The sequence below is a fragment of the Anas acuta genome, chromosome 20 (genome assembly GCF_963932015.1).
Source record: "Anas acuta chromosome 20, bAnaAcu1.1, whole genome shotgun sequence".
Lineage (NCBI taxonomy): Eukaryota > Metazoa > Chordata > Aves > Anseriformes > Anatidae > Anas > Anas acuta.
Genome location: NC_088998.1, coordinates 2478362 through 2492382, shown reverse-complemented (window position 1 = coordinate 2492382; position 14021 = coordinate 2478362). Strand labels below are relative to the sequence as shown.

At 46.0% G+C, this 14021-nt stretch overlaps 1 protein-coding gene across 2 annotated transcripts in view; it reads right to left on the bottom strand.

Moving 5' to 3' along the window:
• The window catches only part of CACNA1B (calcium voltage-gated channel subunit alpha1 B), a 299175-nt gene that overhangs the window by 236438 nt on the left and 48716 nt on the right, over window positions 1-14021 (bottom strand). Inside the window, exon 1 of one of the 2 annotated variants that reach the window (XM_068656844.1) lies at window positions 3526-3724. The exons of the other annotated variant lie outside the window; for it this stretch is intronic. The gene's annotated coding sequence lies outside the window, so the exon portion shown is untranslated. Of the gene's footprint in view, window positions 1-3525; window positions 3725-14021 lie in introns of those variants that run through there. 2 annotated transcript variants of the gene reach the window in all.

Below are 14021 nucleotides of genomic sequence, written 5' to 3'. Positions count from 1 at the left end.
CCCGCTTCCATCTTCCAGCCTGAATTATTGATTGGTGTCAGCGATGGCACAGAAACACAGACAGAGAAGAAACCTGGCTCTGAGAGATTGGGGAAGCCGTCCCAGCCTCTGTCAGTCTCCCAGGCCCGGGCTCCTTCTGCTGCAGCAAGCTCAAGAGGCTACGGCAGCCTCCAGCCCCAGGAGGAAAGGGAACAGCACAAGAGCGACTCTCTAATGTTGCAGCACACAGGCAGCGATCAAAAACTCCTGCTGAATATGGAGGAGAAGAGATATATGCTCACACATAAAACATAAATGCCATCATGCATCAATATTGATGTTTGCTTGCTCCCACAGACCCAGACCAAGGATAATTGCATGCAATTTTTATGCTGCCTCTGACATGCTTCAGTCTCTGAACATCAAAGCACGGGTAGGTAATGCTACAAGTTGCCAGGAGGAGCGTGGATCAAAATGGAACTTGTGGAGAGAAGCAATAGGTGGCAAGGTGGGTAATTGCATCAGCCTTTCAACACTGCAGATGCTGCCTGCGGTTACAAAGAGAATAAAGCAGGTGATCACAGGCTGGCCTCAATTATCCGCTGTGTACAGCCCCACCACCCTTGCTGGAGCCTGGAAGGGCAGGGAAGGCTCAGCAGGATGTCAGCAAAGCCACATGGGGGCAAGCAGAGGGAAACGCAAGGGGTCGGGGAGAAGGAACAGGATGGGGTTAACAGCGGGTTGAGCTGGAGGCCAGCTGCGCCCCAGCCTCCACCCAGGGCACAGAAGCACAGGCTGCTGCAGCACCTCCAGGGAGCCCTGCTGAAAGCTTTTACTGGGCTGGCATGTTTCCACACCACCTCCGTCCTGAAGAGAGGCACACCCCCATCTTCAGACCGTAAATGCCTCTAAATCAGACACTGGGAAACATTTCCCGCAGCCCTGGGAGACAAAAGAAGAGTCCTCTGGTCAACACTGCCAACAAACAAGCCCTTGCTTTCCCTCTCCACAAGCATCTTCACCTGTGGCTGCATGAAAGCTGGGACCATGCACATCACACCCTGCTCCACGCAGCCAAGTTTATGATGCAACAGCTTTTCAGGGAGCACCAGGGATGCAATTATGCTCGGTTTGGACCAACAGCCTCTCCAGCTGCTTCTGCTGGCCGCTCTCTTTCCTTCGAGGTGGGGATTTTGCAGCCATCTCAATCTCTCCATCCTGGGGACATGGATATGAGCTGCATCCGTAGTTGCAGCACGCAGTGAAACTGAACGCACAATTTAACATTTTTCCTTGAATGACAGTTTTAATGAAAGGCATTTTGGTGCTTAGAAAATCAGCATAAATGATCAGTTGCTAATCTTGTTCTCCCAGTAACTCTGACAAGTCAAAAATAGAGCAGGCAGAATAAACTGGGGGCTGAAAACGGAGGTGGGGATAGAAGCGGGGGTATGTTTTGCTCCTCTTTCTGAGAAATCACGTAGCAATTGCCACTGATTAAAAACCCGCTTTCTTACAACAGGCACAATTTGCTGTGCCACCGATGTTGTGCAATAGCTGAGGCCATCTCCGTGCACAGCAGAGGGAACTGAACAGGCCACTCTAATGCACATCCACAATCCCCAGGCTTTGGCACCACTGTAAGCCAGGCACAGTTTCAGGACCCTGTACATCCCTGCCATCATCACACATCCCTGAACATGCAGCGAGGACAACACAGCCTTTATCATCGATGCTCAGGAGCCATGGCTCTGGAAATCCTAGGACAAGAAACTTCACCAGATAGAAGTGGCTGGGAACAAGGAGGGATGAATGGACGGCACAGATTTCCTGCCTTTTACTAGGTGCAATGCCACAAGATGCCCAGCTGAAGACAAATACCAAGAGGACACCTTCACATTCACTGCGCTGAACTTGTGTGCACACAGATGCATGCATAAGCAACTGCCATCAGTTCATTATTACCTCAGGCTAACAGCCAGTTATCATCTCATTCCTTCAGCCCCAGGTAGCACAGGGAGGACCACAGGTACCCAGCAAAGAGCTGTGCCCAGCCCTGGGGGCACTGACCCACTTTGGGGCCACACGACACTATCTGGCCCAGGTGAACATGGAGGTGATATTTCTCATGATACAAGATCAACAAGGCATCTTTGCTTTGACTTCACACTTCCCATCCATCCTGTTCTACCCAAAATCTTACCCTGGGCCTGTCACCATGGTATCTGAGCTCCCAGTGGCAGAGTATTATTCTTTACAGCAGAGGAAGGGCCCATTTTCACATCAATATATGGCTTGTAACATCTACTGACAGTCTTCATGATACTGCCTTTTTAGTAGCTCCTCTCGCTTCTCTACATTTTTATGAGGCTATTTTCTTTACTAGCACATCTTAATAGCTTGTGCAACATCTTAAATGCCTCCAAGAAGGTACTTTATAAATAAAGTTATTAATAAGATTAAGGATTTAACTTCAAGAAAGAACACAGTTTGCAAAGTTATGAATCCCACGACCACTGTTATGTGCCCTTCTCACACGTGTGGGTCCTGCTGTAGCCAGCAGGTAATCAGTTCTGGTGCCTGCACTTCTGGCAAAGCAGCTGGAGTCACAGCAGATCTCAGCGTTTTGGATACATAATTAACAGGGCTCTTGAAAATATTTAAAAGATTTCTTGATTTCTGTGCAATTCAGATCTGAGTTCCAGAGTTATGTTGTTTTGTGGTGGTTTTTTTGTTTGTTTGTTTGTTTGTTTTGTTTTATATATGTATCCTTCTTAAAAGATTTTTAAAACACAAATGGTACATGAGCCACCAGTTATCTGTAGCCAGTAGAAGAAACACAGCCCATCATGCTGGAGGGTCCTGGGACGTATAAGTGTGCTTTTAAGCTCCTGTGGCTATTTTACTTTGAAGTGCAGCACATAGAGAAATTGTGAGGACTAGGCTAGATGTCTGTAGGCCACTAAGCTATCATTACGCATACAGCCATAGGGTAAATCAAAAAGCACTAGACATGGATCTCAGAGCTCCCCCTCTCCAACATGCACCTCCACATTAGAAGGGAATTGAGGCCCTGTGCAAGTGAAATTCTGGGTCTATAAGGCAATATCCATAGGTTTAATATTGGTGTTTAATTAATACCCAGACAGCACAGCCTTTAACAGTGCAGTCTGAGTGCAGCCACCTTCTTTAGCAGGCAGGTCTGGCACTTGTGCCCTCCCTGTACCGCGTAGCAGACAGCTGTCATTGCCCACTACTCAGGATAACAGCAGAGCCTTTGTTCTCTACACAAAGAGGCTTCATAAGCTTTATCTACTAAGTGAATAGTCATATCTCTCGTGCTGTGGTAGACCTTAATGCAGCATCAGCCTAATATAAAAATTACAGGCTTCTTTAAAGCGATGCTACTCCAAGGGAGCAGCAAGCTATGGTCCAGAAAGCAGCCACCTCCCAACAACCCATCATAACCACCACAACAGCCCCAGCAAACCTGACCTGGCCGACACCCCACTCACCTCAAACACTTTCTATACAAAAGACACATACCTAGCACCAGGAAAGCTGCATTCTCCAGAGACTCGACAGTCTAAGATCCAGACTGGATAGATGCCGTTATCCTCCTTTCCGCATGGAGAAATTCAGCAGCAAGGACCTCACAGCCCCACAGGAGAAGCCAGAGCCAAGACCACAGCTCAGCCCATTCCTGCACCCAGCCTTAGCCTTCCCCTTTGGCACCAGGTGAGCTGCTGGTCATCCTCTGCCCTTTAAACCTTCCCTTTGCTCACCTGGTCCCAGGACTACAATAAGGGTTTGAGCCACCTGGCAGAGATCTGCTCAAGGCTACAACCACCTGGGAGCTGGGTTGAGGGGGGCTCAAGGCCTCCAAACAAAACTTTGCCTGCTGAACTCAGTGATATTTCATTTTTCCCATCGGTGCTCCCTCAAGCACATACCTATGAAGGAGATCTTTCACTGGGATCTCCAAGGAAATAGGGCAAGCAATGCATTGATGAAATATTTTTCTCTGAAACCATTTCTGCATTCAGAGCCTGCTTGTTGAGCTGAGGGAAGTTGCGTTACAGCACCAGAGAAGCCAAGTTTTCAGGACAAACCTATCAGTTGGTCTTCATAGGAGGCCAAACTGAAAGCACGGCCAGGACAGCAGCATCCCACTGACAGCAGCCCCCCAGCAATGGCTCGGTGCCTGGGCACTGCAGCAGGTTCCTCCCTGCAGACACTTCCACCTCCTCCACACTACTCTTCTGGGAAGTCCTGCTTCAGATCTGATTCCAGAAGTCTCCCAGAGCCAGAAGATGAAGTTTCTTCACTTCTCAGAACCCCCTTCCAAGCCCCACAAAACAATCCACCAGCTTACCATGGCTCATTGCAAGCAAAGACCTTTTGGCCCATGGAGTCTGTTTGCAGCAGCAGCCCGTAACTGCTTGTCAGAAAAAACACCGTCAACACACATTGTGTTAATCAGTGCTATTCACAGAAGAAAAGCAATTTCTTCCTGATCCCTCCAGGTAATTATATTTTGCCCTGAAGCATAAGATTTGATTATGTTTAGTCCCATTTTATTTAGAGCCTGAAGAGAGACCATGAAGTCTCAGATAGGAGTGATAAAAGGAGATGATGCTCAAGTCCAGCCTTCTGCAAGTCAGCATCTGACCTAAGTTAAAATCATTCAAGCACAATAGGGAAAAAAGTCCTTCAGATTTTAATCTATTTGCAGAGGGCAGAAATGCTGGCTGAATCATGAACTCCAGGGAATATGAATGCCTCCCAAAGGAAAGAGGGCTTTCTTGTCAATGTTCTTTAAAAAGAAAAGAATGTTTCATGTGGGTGTGTGCTGTTGTTTTTTTCCACTGTAGAGCAAGTGTCCCATCTTATTTCTCAAATGGTCTTTTCTTTGTTGATGCCTCATCTATTAATAATCCTTCACGGGAAGGGGAAAAGAAAAAGCAAGCTTCTGTCAGACATACAAGCTGTTAGTCTGAGATGGACAAAAATAAACCAAAGCAGCACAATTAGCTGCAGCACAGGTCAGTTGTCTGTAGTTGTTCAGTGGCTAGAACAATAACTGCACAAAACTTCCCTTATGGAACAGGGAGCTGGACAGTGCTCTGGATCCGTGAGTGTTCTGGAGGCTTGGAGTACATTTAGGTGGTTTCCTGAACTGCCCAGCCCTACCAGCTCCATTGGTAACCTCTATTTGGGACCAAGAAAATATTTTCCATGTCTTAAAAATACAGAGGAACCAGGTCATGCCTGCACTCCTTGTGGAGTCAGGATATTCAGGGAGCTGCCCTGGAGCCAAGCGCTTCCTTGAGATATGCAGTGTTTTTTCCATAGCATTCATTGAAAGTGGGCTCTGATCCCGTCAGAAATGGTAATGATTTCCCCCAAATCCTTTCTCCACAGCAGAATTACCTCCTCCTGCCCACAGACAGGGCCCTGGCTGCCAAAGTTGGCCAAGGAGCTGGGGGCTGAGCACAGGGGTGGGAGCAGAGCCCGTGGTTGGGTTTTTGTTCCTCCCTCAGCCACCCCAACCTCGGGAGTGGGGCAGCATCCTCAGGGGGAGCCTGCATCAGCTGAAGTTTGCCACTTGCTAAAAGAAACCTTCGTGCGTTTTCGCAGGTCTGCTCTAAACTACGGCCCTTTGAAAATGGAACAGAATTTGCTGGAAACGTCAGCCCGGAGCTTTGGTGGTGGGTATGTTAAAATGCCACTGGTAAGTGAGATCAGTCATACTTCTGAGAGGTGTGAAGTGTATCAGGGAAGCAGCCAACTACCTGCGTCACATTGCAGGAGACTTGACGGTGCCACCACATTTCCTGTGAAGGCACAGATGCCGTCTGAGCCCACAGCAGACCTGCTTTCTTGCCTGCTCACACAGCACCCGCAGGAGGAGTCAGCATTACTGAGACTAAGGCTTTTCTGAAGATGGCAGCCCTCAAAGCAGGCTTTAGCCTGGGGACAGGGAGGTGAAGTGAGAATGAGAAAGAAGTGAGCCAAGAGTCCAAGGATAAGCACCATGCTTTGCCCCCGTGATCAAGATGTTGTCACTTCACAGCTCCATGATGTGCTACAGGGTCCCTCGTCCCCACCAGTGTGACCCCAGAATTTGGGACTGCCTGGCGGGCGTATTCCTGCTCAGAGCAAAACCATAATTACTGGCATCCTTCTTTGCCATGAGCTCTGCTGCAATTTTCCCAGTCTCCCTCTTCTCCTCAGGGCACTCACCTGCAAGAAATTTTATTCAGCCATTAATATAGCTGTCTGTACTTCTCAGGTCCTTACAAAGGGTCACAGCCCAGCTTGCAGGGTTGGGGGTTTCTGTTTTCCACCCAAGTTTGTCTTTCTGCTGAGCATATGCACTGGCTTGACCCAGGTAGGTGAGCCCAGTACCCATGCATCATCTAGCAGGAGTAAACCACTGCACACAGCAAAAGGGAGGGACTACAACCACACAGCAAGCTGCTGGGGCAAAGACAAGCTTTGAATCACGTTTTCTCTGGAGAAGTCAGAAGACAGCATCATCTCCCTTCCCAAACAGCACCAAGTCAAAGCCAGCTGCTGAACAAACCTCTGCAGCACCTGCTGCACCAAGCAGTGGGACCAAGCCTTATTTTCTGGGATGTGATTGAAAGACGGGGTCCACAGGGATCTCAACAATTGATGTTTTCTAAGGGGATGGATGAGCTGTAGCCCTTTTGGCCAGCATAAGGGTAGGTGTGCAGCAAACAGCCAGGATTGGGACTGCACCAGCCCCAAGAGCAGCAAGAAAGCAATCTCCATCATCCCCCTCACATATGGGGAGACAGTCATCACCTTCTCTTGCCAGCAGCCAAAGCATTCAAGGCATGTTGGAGAAAACAGCAGGTGGACCTACTCCAAAAACCTTCTAGGTGTACCAGGGATGGGGACTGCAGCCACTCCAACGTGGAGGGAAAGGGTGTGAATTACTCACCTGGAGTCAACACGGATCTAACCAGCCTGAACATCTCTAGCAAAACCCCTTTCCCACTGCTTCCAACACCCTTCTCTCACACCTCTTTCCTCCTACATCTTGTGCTGTATTTCAGCCTTCACCAAGCCAGAGCTGGCGGTCCCTGAGCTTCCTGCACCACGGAGCACGGAGGAAGAACATGAGGCTGCACATTTCCACATGCCTCCCCAGCCTTCCAGCTCGGGGTGGCAAACAGCAGCAATAAACAATCAAAATATTAGTTTACGAGATAATGCCAGCTATTGCCAAAGCCAGCAAGAAATACGCTCATCCCAGAGCCGTTTAATTTCAGTGGTACGAACCCTCGGCTTGTTGCCAAGATATAGAGCCCAGGCTGCGGTATATTAGCATAGGCTGCCTTATCTGCAGGGAAATAAACTCAGACCTGCTGAAAACAGTTGAGTGGAATATCACCATAGAAACTAGGCAAGGAAATGGGTGAAGTGTCTCTCCCCAGCTAATTTCAACATGACAGCAACCAGAGAAGGCCAACCACTTTGGACCGAGGCAGGGTGGGCGAGAAGGATGCTCGGTACTGCACTGGCCCGAGGGTGGATACGTGCTGGTGGGGACACCCCCCGCCCACCCCTGGGCTTTATTTGCAGCCACGGGCAGGCTCCCTCTCCCGCCGCCCACCACTGCTCTGCATCCCCCACGGTGCTGCCGTTGTGCCGCGCTGCCTCGTCCCGCGCCTCCGCTACGAGCGCACGCACCAGCCGCAGTCACGGGTGCGTGGCAGGGACAAAGCTCCCTTTTCTTTTTCACCTGCATATTTCAGCAGTGGAGGAAGGGAGTGATCTGGGAACACATTGCAGAGCCGCCGAACCTAGTTCCCACAACACAAATTTAAATCCATCCCTAGCCTGGAGACAATCTTGTGCGCAACTCAGCCTTTCCTGGAGAGAGAGACCTCAGAGAATCCTTCTTCAACTACAGCCTGGAAAAAATGATTTGGAGAAAATCAGGAATCCCGGGAGCGTTCCTTGCTCACCCCTTCCCTTCTTCCCAGGTTTTCAGGTGCCACAGAACAACCACATCACCATGTCTTTTATGCAGCACCAACAATGCTGGGCTGTCTTGAGATGTCACGTACACAGGTCCTCAGCCTCTATAATATAGAGAGAATAAGCTCCCCAGGTCATGTTGTTTGTAAAAAGTACAAACATCATGCTTTCCTTGTATGTACTTTATTACTATTTTTAATAGTTAAATGCAATTCCTACCTGTGTTTCATAAGGAAGAGGAGCCATTGATTCACTGGCCTACCATTTCTTATTTTTCATATTTCTTATGTCCCCATTTAGTCATCTCTTTACATTAAATGACCCCAGGCTTTTCATTAATATTACTTCTACTGTTTTTCATCTTGACAAGTTCTATTTCTGCTCCATATACACCATTAGACACAAGGATCAGAGTAACTCAAGAAAGGGTCTTTCACCAATATAATGGTAAGCTCGTTTTTCTATCCCGCTGTAATCCTAGCATGTTCATTACTGTTTTCACCATTGCTATGCATAAAGCATATTTTCCACTCACTCTCAACAACATCAGCTCGATCTACCTCAGCCCCCTCCCTGCAGTTACCACCCCCTCTGGGTGCAGTGACTATCCCAGAAGCTCCAGTTGTCCCCACCTATGGTGGGAGCTGTGGCTGTCAGCACTGACATCCACCTGCTATCTTGCTGCCCATCCTGTTAGCTTGGTTCCTGCCTCCTGAAATCCTTCAGTCTTGGCTAATCTCACTAATTACATGAGCCTTTGACCCCTGCATCTTCACAACCCACTTTTCTGGACCATTAACAAATACATTATAGATCAGTGCTAAAACAGATGCTGCTAGCGCTTCCTGCTAGCAGCGATGCAACAATTACAGTCTTACATTCAAGCTTGATTTCTTCTGAATCCCATTCCCAAAACATAGATGTGTAGCTGTTGTGCTTGAGAAAGGAGCTATCCTGTCTAACAAACCAGAGATTAATAACTGACCTACATGTTTAAATTGAGCCTCTAATTGGCTTCAGATCTGATTCATATTTCTATAGGTCCTAGTATAATGGAGTGCTTGGATCATCTGTGGGCTTCTTGCAAATGTAGATAAATAGGTTAACAAAATGAAAAGGTATGTGATAATTTCTGGAATTAAAATAATTTCAACATGATGATTGGGCGCTAAGATTATCTACAGTCAAGCCACATTTCTGTTCAAAAACAGTATCAAGGAATTTGCTTAAATTAAAGCTCTTCTTTTCAGATGCTATGAATTTAGAAGTTCTTGAAAAAAATACATTGACACCAGCCCGAAGTTATCTATATGTGTGCATGGGGGAGGGAAGTTATTATATGTGCACATGTAGATCTGTAGATAAAAATATATATGGGGGGAAAAATGTACTTTTCAACCTTAACAGCTCTAAAAATGGTTCCTGTTTGGAAGATCCAATGTGAAATATTAAAGGAGCGCTTGGTCCCAATGGGGCAAACAGCTACATAAACACTGCAAAAAGAATTAAAAAAAAAAAAATAAAAAAAAATCCTTGACCAGATTTTAGGTTTCTCCTCCTAAGTGAGGTGAAACCTGCCTGTTTCTGTCTGGGCTGGATGGTGGGACAAGCACCAGCAGATATGAGACCCTAATGGATAAGGATACAAGTTTGTCAAACCGTCCAGCTCAAAATAAACTTAAGTGTACATAAATATGTGTATGCACACACACTTGGGAACAGAAGAAATCCCACATTTGGAAGCAGTTGGAAACAGATGAGTGGCCTGGCTGCACCTCTCCTGCCTGAGGGCTTCCAGGACAGGACCACAACTGGACTGGGGCCATCTCAGGCAAATTGCTTTACAGACAAGTGTACAAACAGGCTGTAAGACAACCCCATCACTGCACAGCTCAGCTCCGAAAAAAGCCCAGACAAAAGGAGACAAGCGTACGGCGCGTTCGGGGCGGTGATTGGCAGGCGACACACTCGATCCAGGAATTTGTTTTGAAAACTGTGTGATCATTTTTCACTCAGCTCCAGTTCCTTTTTCCTCTCAGGGAGAAGCAGAGGGGACACAGGAGTCCTTAATTTGAGAGAGGGGGTGGTTATTGAGTGTTTTTCGCCTTGAAGCTCATTCCTCCCCTTCCTAACCAGAGCCCCATTTTATAAGCACACAGCTCTTTTCACAAAGATCATTAAATCTTTAAAGCATTTCATGAAAAATAAAATGAAGTGAAGGCTGCTTTCTCATGGCTTTACTGAGATCTACAGAAAACGAGGGACCCCTCTGTGGCCACTCCTGTCAGTGCAGAGGCAACGATGTGGGTATAAAGGAGGGGAGAATTAAATCTTCAAGTGCCTCTTCAGAAATCCATCTTTTTTTTTTAATACTTTCCCAGTGAAAACACAAACACACACACACAAAAAAAAAAAATAGGCTTTGGTTCTTATGGGGCAAAAGCCACCTATGCTTTCATCTCCAAGGAGCGCTGCACAGACAGAAATCTTTCTGGCTCTTGCCTGGCTCAGGTATGTCTTCTGCCAGAACCCCTTCTGACCACCAGTGTCTGAAGGCTGCCCAACCTTCCCTTTGTTATGCAAAAGCATCTGTAGTTCTCTGTGTTTTCCAGGAAAATGCTGGTAGGAGATTCTTAACCTTTCCACATTTCTTTTTTTGTTTGCTTCTAAGGTCTGAACTGTTTCAGTAGACTCTTCAGATGTTAAACTGAATTTAACAGCCAAGACCTGCAGCCAGCAATACCCAGATGCCACATGGACAAATCGTGTCTTACATGTATTTCTTCTGGCATTACAGACTCCAGCAAAAGAGACATGCTGCTTCTTTGTGTAACAATATTCTTCCTATCAACATGCTTCTTCAACAGAGGTTTCAAAACCATCCAGACAAACAGAATAAAAGCTCTTCTTTTTCACCTCATGCCAGACTACATCTTTCTATAGAATATCCTTTCAGGGCTTGGTGCAAGGAAGCAATCAAACACTTGCACTTAACCTCGTTTCCTCGTTCTTCTGCATCTACTTTGTTCTGTTTCCCTGTCAGGTTTGAGTACTTCCCATGCCAGCAGGCACAGACCCTTTTAATTCAAGAGGAATGCATTTCAAAGGAGGCTAGCAATGGAAATTCCTGATTGCAGACACTTCCCTGGGGTGGGGAAGAAAATCATATTTCTGAGTGTGGAAACAATGAAAAAAAAACAATTATTGCCACCTGGAGTTGAACAAGAGATCTTTTCAGTTTGATGATCCAAATGAAGAACTTAAAACTTTTGTGAGAATGTTTCAAGTGCTTTCCCAGGGGAAAAAAGCATTTCAGAGAAGCCATGTTAGGTCAAATAAATACTTAGTTTGACCAGAAATCAAATGACTCAGACATCATAAATTCTTTAACTCTAATTTTCATTTACAGCTTGGATTGGTGTTATTTCAAAGCACAAGGAGTATAATTTCAAATACATAAAAACAATGTATTAAAGAGTGTCCAAGATGAAATACTTCTCAAACTTCCTTCCTTCCACATTTTTGTGGAATGAAATCAACAAATGTATTAATGGATTGAAAAAAAAAAATAAATAAATCTCTTATCTTCCTCTCCCTTACAGTATTGCTTCTTTCCCTATGTATGGTCTTAAGCGGCTCTTTTCTGGAGAGCCCTTTGTTCAGAAATGCAGGTAAAGCAAGGACACTTTGAATAACTTTGAAACAGCTCAACAAACGTGTCAAATCAGAGTTTAGAAAATGGGGGTGAAGGAGAACTGGTCTGTCCCAGCCCCCAGAACAAGGTTAAACCAGAGCTGAGAGACTTCATGCTGCCTTTCCTTGGCAGCAATCCAGGTGGCCAACAGTGTTATAACAACCCATTAGCAACCTCACCCAGCACCAAAACATATAAAACACATCGTTTCTTGGGGAAAAAATAAAATAAAAACATCTTTTTTCCCTACCATACTCATTTAAAGGTGAGTAAGGCAATAACCTCTTTCTCCATGCAACTCCTGTTTTTACATGATATTTGAGACAGCTGAGCAACTGTGAACACATGAAAGGGTGGTAACTGTCCATAAGCAGAGGTCTTGTTATTTTTCAGTTGTGCGGTCTCCAGCCACCAGAACCATCTGAATAATGTCTCTGACATCAAATGCAAGTCTCACGCCCAGTTTTTATCCCTTCCTTTCCAGGCTGTCTGGATGGATCCGGCTACAGATCCCCCCAGCAGGCTCCCAGGCACTGTCTCAGCATCAAAGAAAATGTTGGTCCCAGCCATGCTGAGCCCTTCACAGCAAGCCCCAAGCACCTCTCCACACCTCTCTTTGTCCCACACACCAAGTTCTTGTGTCCATTTATTGCTCCAGGGCTACATTTTCCTGCTTCAGCTCACCAGGAATTTCCAAAGGTTTGTTGGACAGTCTGCTCTGTGCAAAGAGGCAGAAAGTATCAACGAGGCTGTGAGGAAAACTGTTTGCAGCCTAAAACCCAGAGAAGAAGCTTGCAGAGCTCATTTAGAACAATCTCAGACTTCCTTCTCTTAGTTCCTTTGAAGAAAAAGATCATGAAGTATTTGGTCCAAATTAGCTGAAATAAACTGTACAACTGAAAAATTAGTCATTCTGCGCCTCTACCCAGGTGGGTGAATAGATTCTCCTGACCACGATGATTTACAGCCACGGAACAAGATGAGAATCAGACCTGGTATTTCTGCCTGACTAGGAGTATTTTTAAGGCTCAAGAAAAATAACATTATCCAAGAGGAATAAGTGAATCAACTGATTATGGAAGAAGCAGTCATTTCCAGGAAGACAACCATAAAATCTCCAATGTTGAAACAAAATAGCACCATTGGTATTTACCATTGTCATCCATCATTTTAAAGATTTTTTTTTCTTTTTCTTTTTTCTTCTTTTTTTTTTTACTAGCTGGGAGGGGTTCAGCAAGCTCATTCAAAAACTACCAGCGATGCTTTCTGCTGAATTTGAGGTCCCCAGATAACACTGTTGTTCAAATACACAATGACAGTAAAGAAAAAAAAAATAGGTTTCCACCAGAAACCACATTTTCATTTCATTCTCTCTCAGATTTCCAAACTTATATAACAAGGAGGTCCCAGTGATAGTGCTGAGTTTTTATAAGAGCCAAGGGTTCTTCACCCAGCCTGCAATGGGTTATTTTCTCATCATTCAGATAGTGACTGAACTTATGCAAAACTCAGCTCCACAAGTAAGACACCCTGTAATTAACAGTCATGATCCTAGATGTGCACAGCACCTCTCTGACCAGGTTGTTTTATGAGGTGCAATGCTTTCCCCACAAAACTCACTGGTGTGGTCACTGGGACGGACGGCAGGGAGCTACTGCACAGCCTACAACAGTGCTCTGCAGCTCCAGCCAGGAAGCTAAGAAGAAACCATACGCAATTAAAGGTGCAAGGAAGACAGATGCTAAGATGTGTCATTGCCAAGACTCTGGGACGGGGAAAAAAAGAAACAGTTCAGCTAGAAGTGTTGTGTGGGCTCAGTGACCTCGCTGGGTTGGGGCCTCACTTTTATATCTGCATGAAGAAGATCTGCAATGAACTTCACACTGAGCTCCAGAGGAGGAAGAATTTAGCATGCTCTGCAGCCTGCTCCCTTTCCTAGTCTTAAAAAAGCAGGCAGCTGCCTAAATCAAACATGAAGACGACTGCATTTTTGTCCTATGTTGCTCTCTTACTATTCTATTGCATCCCTCCTTCATTTCCTCTCCTAGAAGATGGGTAACAGTGATGTTGCTCTCACATCTTGCCTGAGATATTCAGGAATCATCTACTTGCCAGCTGCCTCAAGCTCTTCGGTGAAAGGTGCACAGAGGCTGGAAGGTGCACAGAGGCTGGCCATCTCCATCAGCCTTCATGATGGATTGCTTGGCGGATGTCTTTGTGGAGCCACTTTGACTTGCCGTATGTCTCAATAAAGATTTCATTCCAGAGCAAAAATTTGTCTCATGTCTTAGCTTCTGTTTCATGAAAGTTTCTACTAATGATCATCAGTAGT